The 23276-nt window shown below is 42.7% G+C and overlaps 1 non-coding gene across 1 annotated transcript; it reads right to left on the bottom strand.

The window, feature by feature from the left end:
- Positions 1-3691: 3691 nt before the first annotated feature.
- TRNAS-UGA (transfer RNA serine (anticodon UGA)) lies at positions 3692-3773 on the bottom strand. Its single transcript has one exon. It is a non-coding gene; the product is annotated as a tRNA-Ser (tRNA).
- Between the last annotated feature and the right edge of the window lie 19503 nt (positions 3774-23276).

Raw genomic sequence — 23276 nt, 5'->3', positions numbered from 1 at the left:
CAATACTACATTGTTAGCACTTTATTACATTTTATATATATATATATATATATATATATATATATATATATATATATATATATATATAATTATTATTATTATTTAGTGATCTATATAGCAGCATCATATTCAGCAGCACTGTGCAGGTTGTTGGTTATATTGCGTCATCATACGTCACAGCCCTGTACAATGGATGCCATACAAATAGTATATCTTAGGTATGTTAAATTTAATTAACCCTTTCTTGATCAACCAGTTCATTACTCTTTAATGGACATAATAATCGTATTTACAAATGCTGCACCACTTCAGGGTTCATAATACTGGTGCGGGGAGATTAATATAGAAGTTCCAGGATGTCTGAACTGAAATATGTTAATGGTGTAGCAATAACAAAATAATTTTCTCATGCAACCAAGCATCTTGAACAGACCCCCGACCCCAGATTCTGCAGAATCCCCATGCATTTGCAAAAGGACCACGCAGCTATAATATGCATTAAAGTGCATATGATGCATGGAGTGTCCCTTTAAGAAGCATTTTTCTTGTTTCGACTACTAAGAACATATAAGCGCTCGCATTTGTGACTCAAATAACTACGAATGAGGCAAATGTTTACATGATTATAAAGAATTATTTTTGGTAAAATTTTGGACATTCGGCATTCTGAAATATGATGTTTGTAATTCTACATTTCATTATATAAGTGGAAGATTCAGCAGAGAAAGTGGAAGAGCAGTTTTATAATAACATGCAAGCAAAAAATACTCAGAATACTCAGTCCTCTGCTCTAGCCAAGAAAGTAGACATGTTTAGGCATGCAAAGAATGGGGGTACTTGCTGATGGTACCATGTTTATGGTTGCCCTGAGGACAAAGCATCTGTGTGATGTCTGTGGGGCACAAAATATGTTCCTTCTGCTTTGCACTTTGCACAAATGGGTTAATCATTAATTGGAGTCTGCATCAGTGGTGGCGCTGGGATATAAATGGCTTAAGCACCCACTTATGGCCTCCACGTGGTTAGGGACCCCTAGAAGCCACTAACACTGATTTATGTGTAGCTTTTCCTGCACAAAAAGTAAAAATGTAGTTTTTAGGTGAGAGGTATCTGAATGTTTTACTTGGGGTCCCCAAAAACCTAGAGTTGCCCCCAAAGTAGCTGAGCCCTGCCCAAGGATTAGAAATTTAACAGCAAAGTTAAAGTCTTAAAACTGGGTGCATTTTATACAATGGTTGTAGATCATAGATTGCAGTTACTACGGTATTTCCCAGTACCTCCCTGCAGTCACACTGATGATTGGCCCCGCCCCTTTCTGACTCACTGATGAATGGCCCCACCCCTTTCCTTATAGCATCCACACTGCTCAGACAGCAACTTATCTAACTGCGAGTATAAAATTAATATTTGGGCTGCTGAAAGTTAGGGGAGGTGGGGGTTAATTTCGGGGCAGTTATGGTTAATGGGGCCTTTGGGGTAAATTTAGGGGCAGTGATGGTTGATGGTTAGACTCTACTGCTAATATATATAAATATTATACCCTGCTGCCGATATATATTAATATTAGACCCTACTGCCAATACATACTAATATTATACCCTGCTGCCGATATATATTAATATATATCGGCAGCAGGGTATAATATTAGTATGTATTGGCAGTAGGGTCTAATATTAATATATATCGGCAGCAGGGTATAATGTTAGTATGTATTGGCAGCAGGGTCTAATATTAAAGAATGAAAAATAACTTCCAGTTTAGCTGTTATTTTTTAATCATATTTCAATTAAGGTCTTTACTTCAAAGAGATAAGTACATATTATTATGTAGTTAAAAATGGATGTCTAACGCATATATAGATGTGTGTGTGTATATATATATATGTATATATATATAGTGTATATGTAGCATTTTATAATTGCCCCCCCCTACTTTGGTCCATGTCCCCCCATGTGCACCCCCTTAATATGAAAGCTGGAGATGCCACTGCAAAACAATAATAGGCAGGTGGTCATAATGTTATGGCTAATTGGTTTATGTGTCTCATGGGAGCACCAAGTGTGTGTCAAGAAGCCCGCCATCATGCAAGATCTATAGTAAACATATAGTAAGTCGCCTCAGCATCCAATTAATTTTATTCCAATCCTAGTAGTTCTCCTTTCATTCCACTCTGTCTTGTAAGAGCTCATAAACAGTACCATTACAGCTCTCATACCGCAAAGTAAAAGAAAATTTGAGAATATGTTCTAATCATTGTGCTTATACTATGTCATATAAACAACAAAGTGACTAGACTGTGGCATGGTGGGCAAGGTTAAGTGACCGAATGGTGCTATCATGAGCCTTGCTGCCTGGGACAAATCCAATTTGCTCAATATAAGTGTGTGAGCATGGATGTGTTATGCGGAACAATGTCGGTACTTGTTAGGTTAGTGGTTAGTGTCCCTGCCTGTCATGTGAGACACCTGGGTTTGATTCCTCATCTGGGAGACAGTGTACTTTATTTTTTGCTCAAGTTTACTTCATATTGTATGGGACCAATTTGTAAAAACAAAATGCAGAAATCCCGGTTCTCGTATTTTGTAAACTGAGATATTTGGCAGTACGAGTAAAAAAAAAAAAAGTGCTTGCTGGTAATTTTTACAAAATTGCCGCAGTCAGTAGGATTCAAACCTGCGCGGGGAGACCCCAATGAATTTCTAGTCTATCGCCTCAACCGCTCGGCCACGACTACTCACAACACTGGACGTACACATGTGCATGTGTCAGCAGTTGTAGCATACAATCCTTCTCCCACACGCTCTTTATATCTGTAACGAAAGTCACCGATACAGTTTTTATGGCTTATGGAGAACATGCTTGCAGCTAGTCCTCGCCCATCATTTGAGCGATAGCAGTGTTTGACTCCTGGTGCTCGATTCCCATGCTTGATTTTCATTGTTATTTGCTTTGGAAATGAAAGATTTAGAATTTCTTAAAAGCTTGTGGTTGAGATTTTATTTAATATCACATATGCTTGTTAGTGTCTTGTATTTGGTGGCACTTTAGTAACGTTTTTTTCCGTGCAGTGGGAATGTAATCGGTCTGTTACCCGACCACAAATCTATGGCCCTTGGTGGGTATTCAGCATTTGACATTCTGATGAAAAACTGAATAAACTCCATGAACCAGTAGCCTCACCATCCAATTAATTTTCTTCCAATCCTAGTAGTTAATTATTATGGCGTTCTCCTTTCATTCCACTCTGTCTCGTAAAAGCTAATAAATGGTACCATTACAGCTCTCATACTGTAAAGCAAATCAAATTTGAGAAAATCTTCTAATCAGTGTGTCAATGTACAATTCAGCTAGTACTATGTCATATAAATAACACAGTGGCTGGACAACATTATACAATGCTAGTCCTGGTTAATATCGTGGCAAGTATCCCCGCCGGGTGGCTATGTTTCTATATTTTGATATTTTTTTTGCTTGCATTTGAATTACACAATACTGGTGTCAATCTGACTGTTATATACGCACAAGAAGAAGGTTTGCTAGAAGTTGATCTTAGAATAGGACAACAATGTATCTGGGAACAGATATTGCTTGTACGCTTTTGTAGTCAATTTTACAAAACTCTAAATGACAACCCAGTTACAACATGTAAAAATAGTCCAGGTATATCCTCCTTCTATGAGTAAAAAAACACCGTAGTCGGCAGGATTCGAACCTGCGCGGGGAAACCCCAATGGATTTCAAGTCCATCGCCTTAACCACTCGGCCACGACTACACACTAACATGCTGTTGAAAGAAGCCTTCCCCTGATCTGCAGTCAGTATGGCAAATATTTGTTTTTTTGGTGTGGTAGCGGAAGGAGTGATTGGATGCTAGCGAGCGTGGAGCAGGGCCCAAGGAAATGCTTGGGTAGGGTCCAATTTTTTCAATATAAAATATATTGGCTGTAGGGTCTAATATTTATATATATTGGCTGCAGGGACTAATATTAATATATATCGGCAGCAGGGACTAATATTAATATATATATATCGGCAGCAGGGTCTAATATATATTATCAGCATGGTGTAATATTAATATATATTGGCAGCAGGGTCGAATATTTATATATATCGGCAGCAGGGTCTAATTAATATATATCGGAAGCAGGGTCTAATATTTATATACCGTATTGGCTCGTATATAGGCCGCCCCCGTATATAGGCCGCATCCTAAAAGTTTGGTGCTTTTTTAAAGAAAAAACAGCAGACATTATGGAGCTTGGTGGCCTGAGTGTGGCACCGGGCTGTCTGGGCAGGGCGTGGATATCTTAATGTGATTTACGTCCCTTTCATTGTTGGACTGTATATAAGGCTGTGTGTTTCCAAATAAACTGAGTCCTGTTTTCACTTCAGCATGAGTGTTGCCTGATGCTTGGGGTGGGCTGCTATGATCATTTATTGTCCTTTTCAGCACAATAGCCATTCTGTGTAGCTAAGCTTCGGATAGCCACAGTGCCAACGCAGCTCCGGTGCAGCGACGTCCCCCCTTCTATCTACAACGCTGGTTCTGTCTGGTGCTGAAGGGGATAATTGTTGGTGAGCCGGCGGGAGGAAGCAACGTTTGGTGGGAGTACCCAGTCGAGGTACAGGTCCTTCCCATTCCACCAGCTAAGACACAGTTACAATAATTGAGGCCGGAGATAATAAGGGCATGGACAAGAGACACAATCTAAGACATAGGGAGAAAGGTCAGGAGAGGATAGGTAGATCTTAAGGCAGATAGGTAGATATGTAGATATTAAGGTGTATAACATCTATATTTGGCCAATACTGGGTAATAAATGAAGAGTGTCCTCTGGAACTTCCCCATTGACTGCCAATGTTAAATAGACATTGCCTATCAAAAGAGTAAGAGTTTAAAATTCGAATTAATGTGAAACTATTTCCTTAACCCTCAGCTGTAAAACACCTGTCAATTTATTTTTTAAAAGGCTAGGGAAATGGAGCAGTTTCTACTTTTCTACTTAAAAAAAGACTTGTTTTAGAACATATGGAGCTTGTAGACTTTATAAGCAACACCAAACTCTGCTTGACCTTATTCTGCAAGGTTATTTTGTAAACTGACTGGCTTCCAGGTGAGAGTAGTTTGAACCGCTTAGTGCACAGCAGGAATATTCAGAACAATCTGACATGTGATACTGTTAAGCAAACCATACACTTTATTGCCAAAAGAAAGACCTCATTTTTCACACACATCCTCCTAAAAAATAAATAAAAGAAGTGTGCTGTTCTTCTTCATTGATGATGCTATGCAATTTGTGTTTTTTGGAATTCTACCAAATATTTCAAGGTATAACACAAAATAATCCAACCACACTTTCCACAAATAACATAATGTTATAAATACTGTGGTATGTACAAGAATCTCATCCTCAAAACAGGGAAACTCCTTTAAACTTGTATACCTTGTATGAAAAGAGTTCTACACAAGCCCTTGTATTAAAATGTATTATTTTATTGTACAAAAAAGAATATTAATAAAAACATATAGAATATTTCATAATATAGACAACAGAGGTTTCTAGGAAACTAATCAGAGCATATGGAGGAACTATGGCTGTATATATATAAAGTGTCTCAAGTGTATGTAAACAATAAATGGATCATAAAGTGCTAAGTCATTCAAGTATATTTACATATTACTCACTATGGAGTGCACCTATTAATTTTGTAAACATGTAAAGGACTATTAACATTGGTAATCAGTATATAGGTAATCCCAATAGTCAAAAAGACATCCTAAGAGTACTATACTCCTTACCCATATTGTCCTCCACTTCCCCTACGCCGTTTCGGTTCTCCTGAGCAACCCCTTGAAAAAGGAGAACTAGAAACCTCTGTTGTCTATATTATGAAATATTCTATATGTTTTTATTAATATTCTTTTTGTACAATAAAATAATATATTTTCAAAATCCAATGTTTATTAAGATTTTCAACATTTTCCATGGGAAGGGAAAGAGGGAAGGGATACAGAAAGAAAGAAGGGGAGGACGGGGGTGAGGGAGGGACAATCGAGAATACGCATGACATCATACCGGCAATCGAGCCATAAAAGAGCGTCAAGGTAACAGTAGCAACAAGATGATTACAGTAAAAGGTACAGAGTAGGGCCAAGCAGGGCTCGGCTCCAAGCACACAAAGCCCCAGTGGAGGCGAGCAACGGACATCAAAACAGGTGCCAGGCCGGGAACACCAGGTCACAGAGCCTACGAAACGCGTCGAGACAGATAGGACAACCAGTAATACCAAGTCGATGTATACACCTCACGTTGCCGCGCAGATGTGGCAGAGAGATCCTCCAGCTCCCTGATCCCCTCAACCCTGGCCTCCCACTCCCGGATGGTCGGAGGGCAGGTGCTCTTCCAGTGTAAGGGGATGAGACTCTTGGCCGCATCAAGGAGATGGCGGACCACAGACTTTTTATATCTGGATACAGGGAGCGAGGTGTGATGCAGCAACATATGGAGAGGCTGAAAAGGCGGAGGGGAATCAGAGAGCTCCGAGAGTATCCGGTGGATCTCCCTCCAGAACTCCCGTATCCCGGGGCAGTCCCACCAGATATGCAGCATGGTGCCCACGCCCACGCCACACCTCCAGCAGCTGTCAGAAGTATGCGGAAACATAGAATGTAGCCTCTGGGGCGTATGATACCAATGCGACAAGAGCTTGTAATTCGTCTCTTGTGTTTTAGTAGCCTTAGAACTCTTGTGCGTAAAAATAAAAATTTTCTCCCAGTCCGCGTCAGAGAGTCGTGTGTCGCATACAGTCTCCCATGTCTCACAGAAAGAAGGTCTCGTGGGAAGGGGAGTATTGAGCAAGAAGGAATAAAGCGATGAGATAGCCCTCGCAGGAGGACGCTCCCCAACGCACCATCCCTCAAAAATCGTCAGGTCCCTATGTAAGCCACGGTAAGTAGGAAGTGAGGAGATGTAATGCACAACCTGGTGATATGTGAAGCGCTCCGTCCAGGTAAGTGGAACTCCCGGCCGCAGCGCCTCCAACGGCACAACCCCACCATCACTCAGCAGAGCCCGAATCCGAAGCGGCGGGGGAAGTCCAAGAACTCCAACCTCGCCCAATCACGACCCGGGGCGAAATCAGGATTGCCCCACAGAGGTAGCAGGGGCGAAGGCGACGTGGTCAACCGAGCTCCCAGCGCCGTGGCCCTCCATACCGCCAAAGTTGGCGAGAGGAACGGGTGTCGCCCCACCCCCAAACCGGCTCTAGGGCCCCACACTGCGTGCAGCACACTGCTACGCAACTCTCCTAGCTCCAAAGCAACCCAAGGCTTTGCGGTCGGACCCACTATGTTCCATTCAATGACCCGCAAGAGGTGTGCGGCTTGATAGTATTTGTAAAAGTCAGGCAACGCAAGACCACCCGCGGATTTGGGTCGAGTAAGCTGCGAAAATCTCTGCCTGGGGCTCCCATTACCCCAAATAAAGCGAGTCGCAGCAGAGCGGAGGGCATCAAAGAAGTCGTGAGGTACTCGGATCGGGAGCGTCTGGAATAGGTACAACACCCGTGGAAGTAGGTTCATTTTAACAGCGTTAACTCGGCCCACCCAAGAAATATACAAGGGCGACCACCGTTTAAGGTCCGCCGAGAGCGTCGACAGGAGAGGGAGAAAGTTCTCCCGAAAAAGCCCGTCCACAGTAGGCGTTAACCAGATACCCAGATACTTCATCCTCCGAGTGCACCAACGAAAGGGGAAACTAGTAGTCAGCGTCTGGACAAGCTGCGGGGGTACAGACACGTTTAAAATCTCAGATTTGGAGTAATTAATCTTGAGGTTGGAGAGTTCGCCATAGGAGCGAAATTCAGCCAGTATGTTGGGCAGCGTGACCACGGGATTCTCAACCACAAAGAGGAGGTCATCTGCATAGGCAGCAACCTTGTGCTGCACTCCATCAACCCCGAACCCCACGATATCAGGATTAGAGCGTATAGCTTCCAGGAAGGGCTCGAGAGACAGCGCAAACAACAGAGGGGAGAGGGGGCAGCCCTGTCTCGTGCCATTCCCAATAAGTACCGGTGGGGAGAGAGCACCGTTAACACGAACACGGGCCGTAGGCTCAGCGTACAGAGCCCTAATCCACGTCAACATGAGGGGGCCCAAACCCTGATATTGCAACGTAGTGTGTAGGAACGTCCAATCCACCCTGTCGAAAGCTTTCTCGGCGTCGGTGGAAAGGAACAGAACCTGACGGGAGCCCGCAGTCGCCCTGTGTATGATGTTCAAAAGCCGGACAGTGTTGTCCCGAGCCTCCCTCCTAGGGACAAACCCCGCTTGGTCCGGGTGGACCAATCGCGGAAGAAACCGTGCCAACCGTAGCGCCAGCGCCTTGGCAAAAAGTTTCAGGTCAGCGTTCAACAAAGATATGGGCCGATAACTCTGAGGTAAACAGGGATCCTTGCCCTCCTTGGGTATGATGGTGATTGTCGCCACCAGGGTCTGAGGGGCGAGGCGATGACTCTCTCGAAGAGAGTTCACAGCCGAGAGCAGACGAGGGAGCAACAGATCCGAGAAGGTTTTATAATAACCCAGAGGCAGGCCGTCCGGACCCGGACACTTCCCCTTTGGCGTAGCCCGTAAAGCCAGGGACAGCTCCTCGACAGAAAGAGGCTCCTCAAGCGCAGCCGCCTGTTCCCGGGTAAGTCTACGTTTAACATGTCGCGTCAGGTATTGGTGGAGACGCTCGCTCGCAGAGTGTGGGGTCACCCGGGACCCCTCTGGACATAAACCATAGAGGGAAGAGTAGTAGGCGTGGAACGCCTCCACTATCTTAGAAGGGAAGGGCGACACGGCCCCCGCGGCCGTGCGAATTTTATGGATGTGAGTAGCCCTTTTCAGGGGGTTAATCATTTTGGCCAACAGTTTGCCGCACTTGTTGCCGTGTTCCTGAAAGAATTTCTGGCTGTACAGGGAGGCCCGTCGATACCGCGAATTCAACAAGTCACTAAGTTGACCCCGCAGGGCCACAAGTTCGCGATAGTCGTCGTCCGTCAGGGACTGTTTATGAATAGTCTCCAGGTGCATAATGCGCCCAGTAAGCCTATCAATCTCCCGAGAACGAGCCTTCTTCCGCCGCGAACCCTGCTGAATAAAGAATCCCCGTATCACGCTCTTATGAGCCTCCCAGAGGACCGGGGGGGCCGTCTCCTGCCTATCATTCTCATCAAAGTAACTCTCCAACTCCAGCTTCGTCTGGGACACTAGAGCATCGTCAAGCAGGAAAGAGTCGTTAAGTCGCCACGTCCACTCCCTAGGCCTGTACAAAGGCGAGTCCAAAGTCATGAAAACCGGTGAGTGGTCCGACCATGTCATCGGGAGAATGGAGCTAGTCCGTAAAAGGTCAAGATGGGACTGAGCAAGAAAAATATAGTCTAGGCGGGAGTAACAGTTGTGTGGTGAGGAGTAGAACGTGTAGTCGCGATCAGCTGGGTGTAAGGAACGCCAACAATCGACAAGGCGGAGGTTCGCCAAGGAGCCGCGTATAGAACGCAACTGGCTCAGGGGAGAACAGCTGGATCCCGACGAGGTATCCACCTCGGGGCAGAGAGGGACATTTAAATCGCCACCCAGTATCAATGCACCCTCTTGAAAGTCAGCAAGGGAGGTGAGAATGGAGCGCAGGGCAGCATGCTGGCCCCTATTCGGGAGATAAACACTGGCAAAGGTAAACATGACCTCCGCCAGCCGGCCCTTAATAAAGGTGTATCTACCCGACGCGTCTAGTAAAGTAGCTTTGAGGACGAAGGGGACCGAACGGGCAATCAAGACAGCCGTGCCCTTAGACTTGGCCTCTACATTGTTGCTAAAGTATCCCGTGGGAAAGTGCGAGTCCCTGAAAATAGGTGCCTGGCCCTCCTTAAAGTGTGTTTCCTGCAACAAGACAATAGACGCGTTATGGCATCGAAATTCCCTAAGTGCCCTAGAACGTTTCTCAGGGATATTCAGCCCCTTAGCGTTAACAGAGTAGACCGTCAGGGGGGCTGGACGGTAAGCCATGTCGGAAGGCAATGAACTCAACGTCCCAGACAGGGAGGGCGAGAAAAGGAGGATAGGGCGCAGGGGGGTGTGGAGGGAGGTCGGTAAGAAGGAGGGAAGGAAACCGCAGGAAAGGAGGGAAAGGGCAAAGGTAATGTGGGGTGAAAGTGTCAGTTACCGGGCAGAACCTGTGACCCAGAGGGGGATGACAGGAACCCCAGAGAGAGGGGGAGTGACACCAGAGCCCCGTGGGGAAGTGAGAGTAGCAACCAAAGTAGAATGCTTCGCAACAATAACTAAGTTGCGAGCTGTATCTAGAAAAGAGCAGTACGGAACGGTCCGCCACCCGCTCTGTGACGTAAAAATATAGAAAAAACACCAAAAACAAATAACAATCGGTCAATGTAATGCGAAGTAAGGCAGTAGAGCCAAATGAGAAACAACAGGCAACCAATAAGTGCCCCGACAGGAGAATCAGGCAATCAGGCATGGACAGCCAAGACCCCGCACCCGACGTCGAGGAACAGTGAAGATCCAAGGGCAGCCAACTTCAGTAGGGCCACAAATATGCACACATGCATATATAGATATAAAAAAAAAAAAAAAAACCACAACACAACATATGAAATAAATAACAGCGATACGGGAGAAAGCATTGCCAAGGATATACGGATACAATTAGTAATCGATGAATGCCTCACAGTTATTATTCCTTTTAAGCTTCAGCTTTAAGTTTTTCTTAAATCTTAATACCCTATCAGTAATCGGCAGACTGACTAAATTCCACACTAGGTCACAGATTCGAGATTCATGGCAGAAAGATCTAAATGAGATGTGCATAAGCAAAGCTTGCAAGGTAGGGTAATTCAAGTGTAAATTCAGTGACTTCCAAGCAGCAAACAAACTTGCCCTAGCAGGAGATGAGCTGAATAGCTTGCAGACGTGGCTTGTTGTTTTGTAGGAGAATAAAGGGCAGTTCAACTAATAATCCCAGCCTACAGCTGCCCCAAAACAGCAAGTACACATGGGGCTCAGCAGCTATTACCAAGCCTGCTTGCCAAAAGCATAACAAAATGCAGAAGCCGTTGACACTCTCTAATAGAGTTGTCATTGGTTGCAAACCCCTTACCAACACAACCTTGCCAGTCCAGTTGACCTTGAAGCACTAATCTGTTTGCCCTGTGTAGTGCCCCGAATAGTCACAGTAGATAGAGAGCGATGCCAGAGTGGACACATGCATTTATAGGCAGACTAACCAGCTGTATATGACCCTCATTGGCTAAGGCACGCATTACACAGTGAATGGAAAGGAGTTGCAGAAGTGTGGCATACTCTACATAAAGAAGGCAGAATATATCGTTAAGAAATGTAGTCATAAGTAACCTTATGATTAACTGCGTTTTAGACCATTAAATATTTTGGCTTAGGGTCCCTAAAAACCTGAGTTTGCCCGTGAAGGCCGGGTGAGCACACTGGTGTCCCCTGTGGGAGGTATTGGTGGGTATGCTACATACACCGCAAGGGAAGCCCCTGCCAGTGGGGAGCCGTACAACACCCCGCCGCAGGACGCAGTAGCCTCGGACAGCGTGCAACATAAAACAATAAAATAACAAAGATAGAAAAAAAAAAATAAACATAAACAACAAAACAAAACAAAAAAATAAATAAATAAAAAAAAATAAAAACAACGGCTCACGTGGGCCATGCGGACAACACGGCACGGAGAGTAAGTCCCAGTCAGTCCTGGAGAAAGCCTCAAAGAGAGAGCGAGGATGTCCATAAGCGATGCGGGTGCAGCATAGCAGCACTCGGCGTCGGGCCACGTAGAGGCATCGGCGAAGTCGGAGCACACCACCTAAGGCTGAACCGGAACGTCATCCACTGCAACTCGACGGGGGGGTCCAGCTTGTCGGCGTCCATTCACCCCGGAGGCAGATCGGCGTGGTCCAGGTCCTGGGTCCCAGCCGAGCCAGTCCTCAACGGCGATCTCCGGCAGCCCCAGAGCCTGTAGGAAGGGAGGCACATCCGCAGGAATCCGCACCGTCTCCGCAGCAGAGCCCCTGCGCACCATCAGCGCAAAGGGATATCCCCATCTATAGGGGATCCCACGTTCCTGCAGGACCGCCGTGACAGGCCGCAGAGCCCTGCGAGCCTGGAGCGTGAAGCGGGACAGGTCCTGGAAGAGGGAAATCTGGTGCCCGTCAAATGACCAGAATCGCCGGGTCCTGGCTCTCTGCATAATCTCCTCCCTTTGGACGAAGCTGTGCAGACAGCAGATAATGTCCCGCGGAGGATCCCCAGGGCCGCCACCGTATCGCAGGGCCCTGTGAGCCCGATCAAACTTAATAGGTGGCCTGTTGGGGTCGTCAGGCCGGCCCAGGATCATGGAGAACAGCCTGTCCAAAAGGCAACGGAGGTCCTCGGGCGTTCTCCCTCGGGCATACCCCGCACGCGGATGTTGGAACGACGGCTCCGGTTCTCAAGGTCCTCCAGATGATAAAACAGGTGAGTAAGTCGAGAGGTACAGGAACGCTGAAAAGACGTAAGCTGGCGGTCAACGTCGCGCGTCCGGGTCTCAGCGGTCGAGAGTCGGGCATCCAGGCGCGTTATATCGGCGCGCAGGGCCGTAACCTCCGCACGAACAGTCTGTTTCACCTCAGACACGAGAAGGCTGAAGTCATCTTTGGTAGGCAAAGTGGAGAAGATGCGTCGCCAGTCGCGGGAAGAAGGCTCCGGGGAGCCACTCAATGGTGGCTGTGAAGAGGACTCATCCGAGGCCTGGGAGCACGCGGGAGACGGCGCCATGTTGGAGTCCTCCGGCTGAGAGTGTAGCAGGGCCGGAGTCTGGAAATATTCCCTCAGCGAAGCCGCGGGAGCCCTGCTGGCGGTCCCCGGAGTACCCGGGTCCGTTGGCACTTTTTTATTCCTGCCCATGTCAAGCGTAGAAGGTGTTTGCGAGCTAGTTTAGGAGCGGGTGGAACGGAGCACACAAGTTAAGCAGCCATTCTCGTCGGCAGGCTAACCACGCCCCCCCTAAAATAATATATTTTAATACAAGGGCTTGTGTAGAACTCTTTTCATACAAGGTATACAAATATTTCAAGGTGCAGAATGTGTGCCCCTGGATGAATCTCAAAGGCAGCATAGTGCTGGAATTATTTACTCAAATGTAGGGCTGCAACTAACGATTATTTTAATAATCGATTAGTTGGCCAATTATTTTTTCGATTAATTGATTAATCGGATAAAAAAATGCAATTTTTTTTCAATTTAAAATAATGTAATGAAAAACGTACAATTTACACTTTCATTTCTTTATTGCAATGGCCTCTCTCTATTCACCTTCTTATTTTACTGACATAATAATAAAAGCTACAAGAACCCAAACACGTGTTTCTCAAACTAGGTCTTAATACAAAGTTATTAGTAAATATTAATTCATATGCTAACTATTTTTCATATTTAATAAAAACTATGAGAAAAAAGCCTTGTTTAAATTTTCTTTTATTTACCAAACTGCCCCCGGTTATGCACATCTGACCCCCAGCTTGCCACTCTGACCCCATATATGCCTTATACCTCCTATATGCCAGAGATTCCACTGTGCCCCCTGATTTGCCACTGTGCCCCTGATATGCCTTATACTCCTTATATGCCAGTGATATGCAACTGAGCCCCCTGATATACCTTTTGGTTTTGTCCAAAGTTCCCACCTGGCTAGAATCTTCTTGCATCTACACTCTTCCTTCCCACAGTCAATAGGCAGTGCTTATTATGTTTTTGATTGATTACTTGATTAACTGTTAATTTGCATAATCTGTAAAAGTCTAGTAACTGTAGAAGACTCCCATAAAAGAGTTATTCCATTATAGTATTCAAGGACTAAACGCCAGATTTAATATTCCTGTATGGGCAATATTTTTTAATGACCAACTTAGATTTATTATCACACTAATTATAAAGCAATTTCAGAAAATGCATTAATCTCTAAAAACCTTAAAATATGTGCAGAATAGTATTTTGCTAAATACAAATTCATCTCTTGTGATCCATTATAACATTCTTAAATCAGGGTATACATTTGCAATGCTGATGATGGCAGTGGTTTTACACATTAATATTCACACACATACTAGAGCAGTTTTCTTAGAAATAGCTGTGCAGATAATTAGAGGGATATATTCCAAGGGTAATCTCCTTAATACACTATGCCAGTCGTATTGGCTATTCCAAGTTTTTCTAAAACATTTCACTACGACATATCACCTAAGTGCCATATTTGTGATACCAAACAAAAATCCAATTTATATTTCTTTCGTTACCTATACATTGTTGTTTTTTTCATTTATAATGCCAGATATAGATTGTAAATATTTTGAAATACTAGCATACATTTGAAAACACAGAAGTATATTTTTTCAGAAGCTTCCACTCAGGGACGGACTGGCCTACTAGGATACTGGGACATTTCTGTGTAAAGCAAGACCAGACGCAGAGGCCGAGGAGGTGAGGGGAGAAATATGTTAAATTGTATGAATTAACGAAAATAATTGTTAAATATTGTATGAATATAAAGGGAACATGCTAAGGGAAGGGTTTTAAAATGATAATAGTAAATAGTAGGTGGGTATCGAGATGATGAGAAGTTATGTTAGGGGGCATGATAATGGAATAGGATTATTGTGGTGCAATATTTGGTAATAATGATAGGGGATGGAAATGATGGTGTGAAGGAATATGATGATTGGGGTATGAATATAATGATTGTGGTGGGGCGCTGGAATGAATTAGGATGTTGGGGGTATGATGATAGGGGCAACTGTGCACTAACACAAACATACATACACTCATACTCACACCTTACAGTGTAATAATCCTTAGTCTTTGTTTAACATACTCAAACCCTGAGAAATACCTCCAAAGAATTACCATGTAGCTTTCTCGGAATATATGAAAAGATATCAGGATATAAAGGGCAAATTCCGAGAAGATAAATGTCTATGAAATCAAGTTCTAAGAAATAACCTTTGTTATATCCCATATTCAGTGGACAGGTACATTCTTGTAAAACAGAAACCGGGTGTTAAATACATACACATAATATGTACCCACTCTTTGGTTGTTATAAAACAAATACAAATATTGAGTATGATGTACAGGGGTTTAAAGCCTGTTAACATAAAGATATTGTGTGAATCAGGAAATTCCCTATAGTCTAACATTGTTAGGTCAGGGACAATATAGTATATTTCTTCAAGAAATTGAAAGATTCCCAAAATGGTACTCATTTGTTAAAAATAATTACAGTCAATGAAAATAATGGGTAGCTATAGAGTGATTTACAGCAAATGTGACCATATGCTCACAAAACTAAATGTCCAGGGCTATCATTAAACATAATGGTCCCGTAGCCCGATTGTACCTGTGTGGATGTCACTAAACAGACTTCATTAATAAGAGGGCTGCATGTCGCCTGGTAGGAGTAGCTCAGTCATCTCTTTATATGGCATAGTAAGCTTAGGGTTTCCATTAGTGCCCAAGATTTTAATGTTAAATGCCTTCTAAATTAGTAGTGATTTCAGAGGTTTCAGTTTGTTGTGTCATCTGTCTGTTATTCAATTTCACTAAATTGCATGACTTTCACTAAATTGCAGGACTTATTTCAGCAATAAAGGGAAGAACAGCCTATTCCTTCATTTTTTTGAATGTTTGTATCTAGCACCATATATAATTTATAATTACCGTATTTGCTCGATTATAAGACGACCCTGATTATAAGACGACCCCCGCCAAAATCTGAATATTAATTAAGGAAAAAAAAGAAAAAGTCTGATTATAAGACGACCCTATAGGAAAAAAGTTTTACTAGTAAATAATAATTCATGTCTATTTTTTTTCTTTTTTTTAATTTCCTTTTATTTACCAACCTGCCCCCAGTTATGCTCATCTGCCGCCAGTTATGCACATCTGCCCCCAGGCATGCCTTATACCCTCCTATATGCCACTCTGCCCCATGTTATGCCTTTTAACCCCCTATATGCCACTCTGGCATATAGGGGGTTAAAAGGCATATCATGGGACAGAGTGGCATATAGGGGGACACTTACATACCCAGACACTAATATACCCACCCAGACACTTACCTACCCACCCAGACACTTACCTACCCACTCTGACACTTACCCTACCTGCCCAGACACTAATATACTCAGGCACTTCACTCACCGCGATGCCTCAGCAGGCGCTTGCTACAGCTCCCACGGGATTTCAGCATGACGCTGTGTGACCCCGCTAGGCCCCGCCTCCTCCAGAAAATTGAAGAGGTCTACCGGATCTGCTTTGGGACGGCACAGTGCCGCCGGGTCCTGGTCCTGGGGCGGGCTATCCCGGGAGCAGGAAGGTACGCGCGTATGCAACCTCGGCTGCTGTCGGCACTTTCGCCGGCGCTCGGTGATAGATGCCGGCAGCAGCTGAGGTTACCGCACAGGAGGATGCCCCAATTTAACACACACAAACACACACAAGCACACACACACTTACCGGTGCTTCCAATATCCTGCTGAATTGCCGGGGCAGCGGGTTGACGTCTCCTTCCGCTGCAGCCAGAAGGAGGTGGAGTTGGCAGCGGGGGTTTGTCTGCGTCCGTCGCGCATACCTTCCACGGCTGTCAGAGATCAGAGTTCCCCGCACCGGTGCGGGGAACTCTGATCTCCGACAGTCGGGGAAGGTATGCGCGACGGACGCAGACAACCCCCGCTGCTAGCCACACCTCCTTCCGGCTGCAGCGGACGTTGTCTACGCGGATCGCGTAGACGTCAACCCGCTGCCCCGGCAATACAGCAGGAAGCACTGGTAAGTGTGTGTGGGGGGGTGTTAAATGGGGGGGGGGACAGGAGGATCCAGGTCCCCTGCAGCAGTGCGGGGGATCTGGATCTTAGTCTAATAGTCAGACCTCATTTGAGGTCTGATTAGAAGACGATTCCGATTACAAGACGAGGGGTATTTTTCAGAGCATTTTATAACTAAAATCCCTACCACTTTTAAAGCCTAGGCTTTTTGCAGATCTATACTTTTTATTTGTACTCAATAATATACAGTAGCTTCCTAGATTCAATAAAATATAAATTGGTTCAGTGTTCTCCACAATCCATTTGTTCTTTTTGGTCAACAAATACTTTTCTGTTATTACTACAGTCCAAAATAATTTAAGTACGCCAAAAGACAAGCAGCAATTGTATTATGTTTACAACAAATAGGTACTTCATTATTCTGGTGTGTTTTTGTGGCAAATTTAATTTTTGTCTCGTAACACTGCCTGCGGATATAATTTGAAAGGAACTGCAGATCTCTTTCCGTGCTGAGAAAACGTATTTTAAGTGAGGTCTGCAAATACTCCCACAAACGCCACAAGCAGCTTTTTTTTGTAATAAAAGGAACCATACATTATTCAATAGATTATAGAATTAATTCTAACTGAATTTGTAATACAAGTATGTCAATTTATTATTAGTTTGTGTCCACTGTGACATGAAGTGCCTCTACATATTTGTATAATACAATACAATTGTATTAAAATATCTTTAAAACTTGTCATGTAACATAATTATAATAATTATTATTATCAATACTCTTTGGTAACCACTATTTGTAACTAAGTACAATTAAAATTGTTTTTCATTGTGGGGTAAAGATTATTTTTCTGTAAAAAAATAAATAAATAAAAAAATTGAAACCTGAGTCATTATCTAGCAGAGTCCTTCAGAGTTTCCACAAAAGAGGAATGTCACTGAAATATGTAACTCAAAATTTTTAATCATATAATGCATTTAACATATAAAACATAGAATGTCCTATTGGATAATAATGGATTATACCCCCCCCTCTCTTCTCTCCTCTAAGCTATGCTAATGAGATCCTGTAGTCTTTGTTTATTCACCATTTTATACCATTCACCATTTTAGTAGCCTTTCTCTGAACTCTGTCTAGAATGAAATATTTTCCTGGAGATAGAGTTTCTAGAACTGTACACAGTACTCTACGTGTGGTCTGGCCAAAAATCTCTAAAGTGCAGAACCACCTCTCTCTTCCTGCTACCAATGGCTCTTGCCATACAACCCAGCACCCTACTTGCTTTTTCTGTTGCTTTATGGCAGGGGTTCTCAAACTGCGGCCCTCCAGCTGCTGCAGGACTACATCTCCCATACTCCTCAGCCAGCCCCTTAGCTGAAGGAGCATTATGGGAGATGTAGTCCTGCAGCAGCTGGAGGGCTGCAGTTTGAGAACCCCTGCTTTATGGCATTGCCCACTAATCTTTAAGTCCTCAAAATAATTACTCCCACGTTTCTCTCTTCTGTTGTTGCTGACAGAAGAGCACACCCAAAGTTATATTTTGTTTTTGTATTTTTACCTCCCAACTTTTTTGTGAAGCGGTTCCACAATTGCCAAGTTCCAATCCTGTCAATAGTAACGTTTTTAATGGTGCTATGCCAGCTGGACCAAATATTAGCACTGTAATAACATGAAACATTGCAAATAACATTTAGTCACATGTATGAATATTATTATTATTTTGTAAATGCAGTACTGTGGCAGCTATAAGTTTACATCTGAGGACAGTGAGTATAACTGTTTCATCTGCTACAACAAGGGCTGGAATGGGAGGGCAGGGAAAATATTGAGTTAAATTGTATAGTTTAGTTGCAAAACTATGTAGCCTTTTATAAGCAGTATTAGTTAATCATTAGTCAACTGCCAGATAGCTAGTTGGGTTTAAACCTCATCGTAGAAGCCTTGAAAATCCTAACAGGCGAAAATTAGCCAGTTTGGAGACAACTTGCTTTAAAACTATTTAGATCTCCCATTACACATGGTTAATAATAATGCTGCTAATTTTTTTAAACTTTAGCATTAGTAAACTTAAATTGATGTGTGTGTGTGTGTATATATATATATGTGTGTGTGTGTTTATGTGTGCATGTGCGTACTGATCTTTAAAATGAATGGGTTGACAAAGCAAGGTTGTGCTAGCAGTAAGAGGGATTGCATGCCAATTAACAAATCATGTTACTATCTCATGACTTTTAGTGCAAACATCCCTGTCTCAATGTCTACAAAGCCAACCAATAGAGATGCCTTATTAAGTACATCAACAAAATGTTAATGTGGAAGTGAAATTTGTGAAATATATCTGTTTGTGTCTTGTAACGTTTAAACAGTACTCCAAAAATGCTTTTTTCCAGTATGGGAATAATTAATAAAAGGTAGAACAAAGATGGTGTTAAAAAAAGCCATCTAAATGTACAATACTGTCAGCAGCACACCATGAACCCTTTTGGGAGTATATAAATATATAAAAATACATTGTTGTGCTCAGCAAGTGCAGGGATATGAAGACATATTCAGCCATTCTGTATCTTAAAGGCAGGACAGACTACGATGAGGAGTGGACGGTTGTCCTAGGTCAGGCCTAGGGCAGGTAAATGCCATAGTACAACACCAATAAGCCTTTGTCATCCTAAAGATGAGAATTGTGAGAACGACACATTGGCTTACACTTGACTATTACAATAATACATTTTAGTTCATTAAGAAAAAGAAGATCTAATAACAAAACCCTGTATAATGCTGTTTGGGTAGCAGAGGCTTTCAGTTTTGATCTGTGGATTATTCCCAAGCCTTTTGTTGTACATTATGAGACATGATCTCTGATTTCTGGTATATTCATTAGACTGTGTTCTGTGGGATCACCATACCTAGTTACATATTGAACCCTTTTAATCTGGACCGTAGCATTTTCCTCTTTGTTAAAAAACAGCCCAGACTTTTATGCTGTCATCCAACTGTCCTATCCAATAGACATTAGCTAGTCTAGGCCTCCCTCTGGGCAGATGACCCTTATTATTCAAATGTAGAAACAAAAGATCACTTTATTACTATGTCTTTAGAATATAATAAAAAAAAATGGGTGAGAAAGATTTGCACAATCCATCTTTTGACCCATAGAGCTAACACATGTTTATATGTTATAGTGAGAATTAAAGTATCGATGAGTTCCAAACAAATGTCTGTCGTACAAGTCCTTGATCCAGAATGTGTGGCAAACAATTCTATCTAGTTTTTGCAATGTTGGCTTCACAATTTGGGAACTGCTCACTGTATAGGGGATATAAAAACCTATAAAACCTAAATAATAAAAAAGAAAGGTTTGCCTGCACTGGAATGAAACCATATCTAGTTGACATAACTTAAGGCGAGGAGAAACCAGGACCAGACACAACATTCATAGGACTATCCTATTTAGACACATTAACTATTTCTGCACTATGAAAACATTTTACCATATGCTACTAAGAGAAAGTCAGAAGGGGACAAATTAAACAAGGCGAATATTGATCAAAATCAATAGTACCTACAGTATTTTTGCTCTAGACCTGAAACCATTTTACGGGGCTTGCCTTTGCCACATATAGACTAACATGGCTTAGATTAATATAGATTGAGGCTTTGCACCAGTATTAACTCACATTTTATACATGTGCCCAAAGCCTTTAATACTAAGAATCACTGTTGATATGATGTATACACATCCTGCATGTACGGGATGTGGGCATGTGGTTAAAAGGGTTCCATTTACAGACATGAACATTGTGACCAAGCATTTCCTGTGATCATCATGCAAGTAAGTTATTATAAGCAGGCACCTAGATGTAACACAGCATTTTACCAGGCAATGTTGGCAGCACATATATTCCTGTATAATAACATAATTAATTACATCATTCATTGTATTGGTCCCTCTGTTGTACTTCTATGTTTTAAGTTGCCGGAAGGCAGATCTGGCATAACGTTATTAATGGCAGTGTAATTGGTTAGCTAGAGGTCAATTACATAAAGAGCACATTATTTAATGTATTTTCGCCTATTTTCAAAGAAAGGGTCAGGTATAAGCCTAGGAAAGTGCACCATTAGTATGCCAATTATATGTGTTAGTTAATTTGGATGACCAGCCCTAGCAGGAGATATTTATACCCAGTGTTCCCTCTAAGCTGTGCGCTTGAGCGCGTGCACATAGCTTTCAGAGGGAGCACTGCACATAGCTTTCAAATTGTGCGCACAACCAGTAGCGGACCGTCCCCCCCCCTTCGGTTGTGTGCACAGCACCTCTCCAGAGACGGACAGTAATGTCCGCCGCTAGTGGAGCAAGCTCGGTTGGGGAGATCAAGGATCTCCCTCCAACCGGCTTAAAATCAATCAAGGGAGCGGGAGGTCTGTTAATACAGACCTCCGATCCTGCTCCCTTTCGATGCGGGCGGCAACTGATGCCGTGTGTCGGGATTTGATGTCAGATCCCGGCGCACAGCACTGAAGCCACGCCCACCAGGGCCGGCCTTAGGGGTGTGCGACATGGTAGCAGGGGCGCCTGCCCGGGACTTAAAACATCGTTTTTTTTTGTTTGTTTGGTTTTTTTTTAAAACTTTATTTAACATCATTCATGTTAAATAAAGTTTAAAAAAAACAATGCTTTAGTCCCCGGCAGGGGCGCCGAGCGGTTTGTCAGATATTTTATGATAGAAAACATGTATTCTATATATTCTGTATTTTACATGAGCACAAAATGGAGTCAAAGCCATTTTATTTTACTTAATCATATAATGATTATTTCTTTCTTTGTTCCCTCTATAATTGAGAACAAAGAAGTATTCATGTATATAGATGTTTCAGTATATATGATACAATTAATGTTATCTTCCATGAGAAAGTTAAGGAGTAGACGCTGCATATCTTTAGAAATGTAACTTGGAATGGGGGATACATGGTAAGACTACCAAGGCCTGAGTTACTATCTAGGAGGTAACACCTGGCGATTAGGGTGACCAAGGATAAATTCCAAACACATATGTAATGGTTTTAAGTTAATTCTTAGACCAGAGCGTCTCTCACAGGTAAATTAAGAAATTACAATGGTGTAAATATGAGTAGAAATCCTAATTTTAATGGGTAAAACCCACCGTTATGATTGGAGAATTCCAATCAAGAGGTGGAGGCTATGATAATAAGCTCTGTTTTTAAGCTTATGTCTTGGATAATTAAAAAAAAAAAAGAGAAAAAGGAAAAGGACGGACTTATTCACCAAATTTACCCCAGAGAATTGGAATCTTAAGATTCTGGCACCATATTTCACTCTTGGAGTTACTTTGAGTTCTAACCTATATAACTGGTAGAAAGTTATATTCTTTTCCACTTAATTTCTTGCCACTGAACCTGGATTAATTTCTACAAGGACCAGTTGGATAACAGCAACAAGTGGTGGTAATTATAATTGTTTTATTATTCTGAATAGAGATGAATTTTATCTTCTTCGTATAGAATTCCCTGTTTCTGGGAAATAATATATTGCATTATTGTATATGACGGCTTGTGAGACTGCAGCTTATAACCCGTGATAATAACAATAATGAAAAGGTATTTTTACCTGTAGATGAAGTTTGACATCATTTGCATCTATTAGAAATTTCACTAATACTCGTAGACATTATTAAATTACTTTTTAATTTGTCATATTAGTTAAACTAATATAAGAGAAATAGTGATATTTTTATTACTGCCCTGATTATTATAAATTTTTGGTTGCTGAGTGGACTGGAAATTAATTGTGTGTTAGACTCATAAAATACTAATTCATATTGATAACTATCGATAATATATTGTATTTGAATTGATTCAATTTTGACATGTTTTAAGAACTTTGTGTTTTATATTATGCACTGTGTGACCCATATATAGATTTTATAAATTGTATTCACAATAAATAAATATTTTTGATTGACTATCGTGGCGATATCTATCTAATTTGAATTATAATTTTCGGCGATCTGAAAGAATTTAGGATCGGAGATAAAATATAGGGTATCTCCTTAAATTCATATTGTGGATGTGGTACTACAATATTTGATAGCGTCGTTATTTTGCGTATGTGATAAAATATTGGTTTTGCCTATTTTGTCTCATTAATATCCCTAACAGGTTGCTCGTGCTCTTTTCAGCAACCGCTCGGCGCCCCTTACTCGTCCGTGACTCCGTTGCGGTTCCGGCATCTCATGTTGAGTGCCAGACTATTCCGGCGCTCAACATGAAATGCCGGCACCGCGGCAGAGCGAGAAGACGGATGCCTCCCGCTCTCCGGCAACAAGGTAAGTGGGGGGGGTGTAGTTTGACGAGGCAGAGGGGGGGTGTAGTTTGAAGG

This window comes from Sceloporus occidentalis, unplaced genomic scaffold (assembly GCF_023333645.1).
Source record: "Sceloporus occidentalis isolate IW3139 unplaced genomic scaffold, rSceOcc1.0.p SCAF_31, whole genome shotgun sequence".
Lineage (NCBI taxonomy): Eukaryota > Metazoa > Chordata > Lepidosauria > Squamata > Phrynosomatidae > Sceloporus > Sceloporus occidentalis.
Note: the sequence above shows the minus strand (reverse complement) of the source record. Positions and strands in the feature narration are given on the sequence as shown.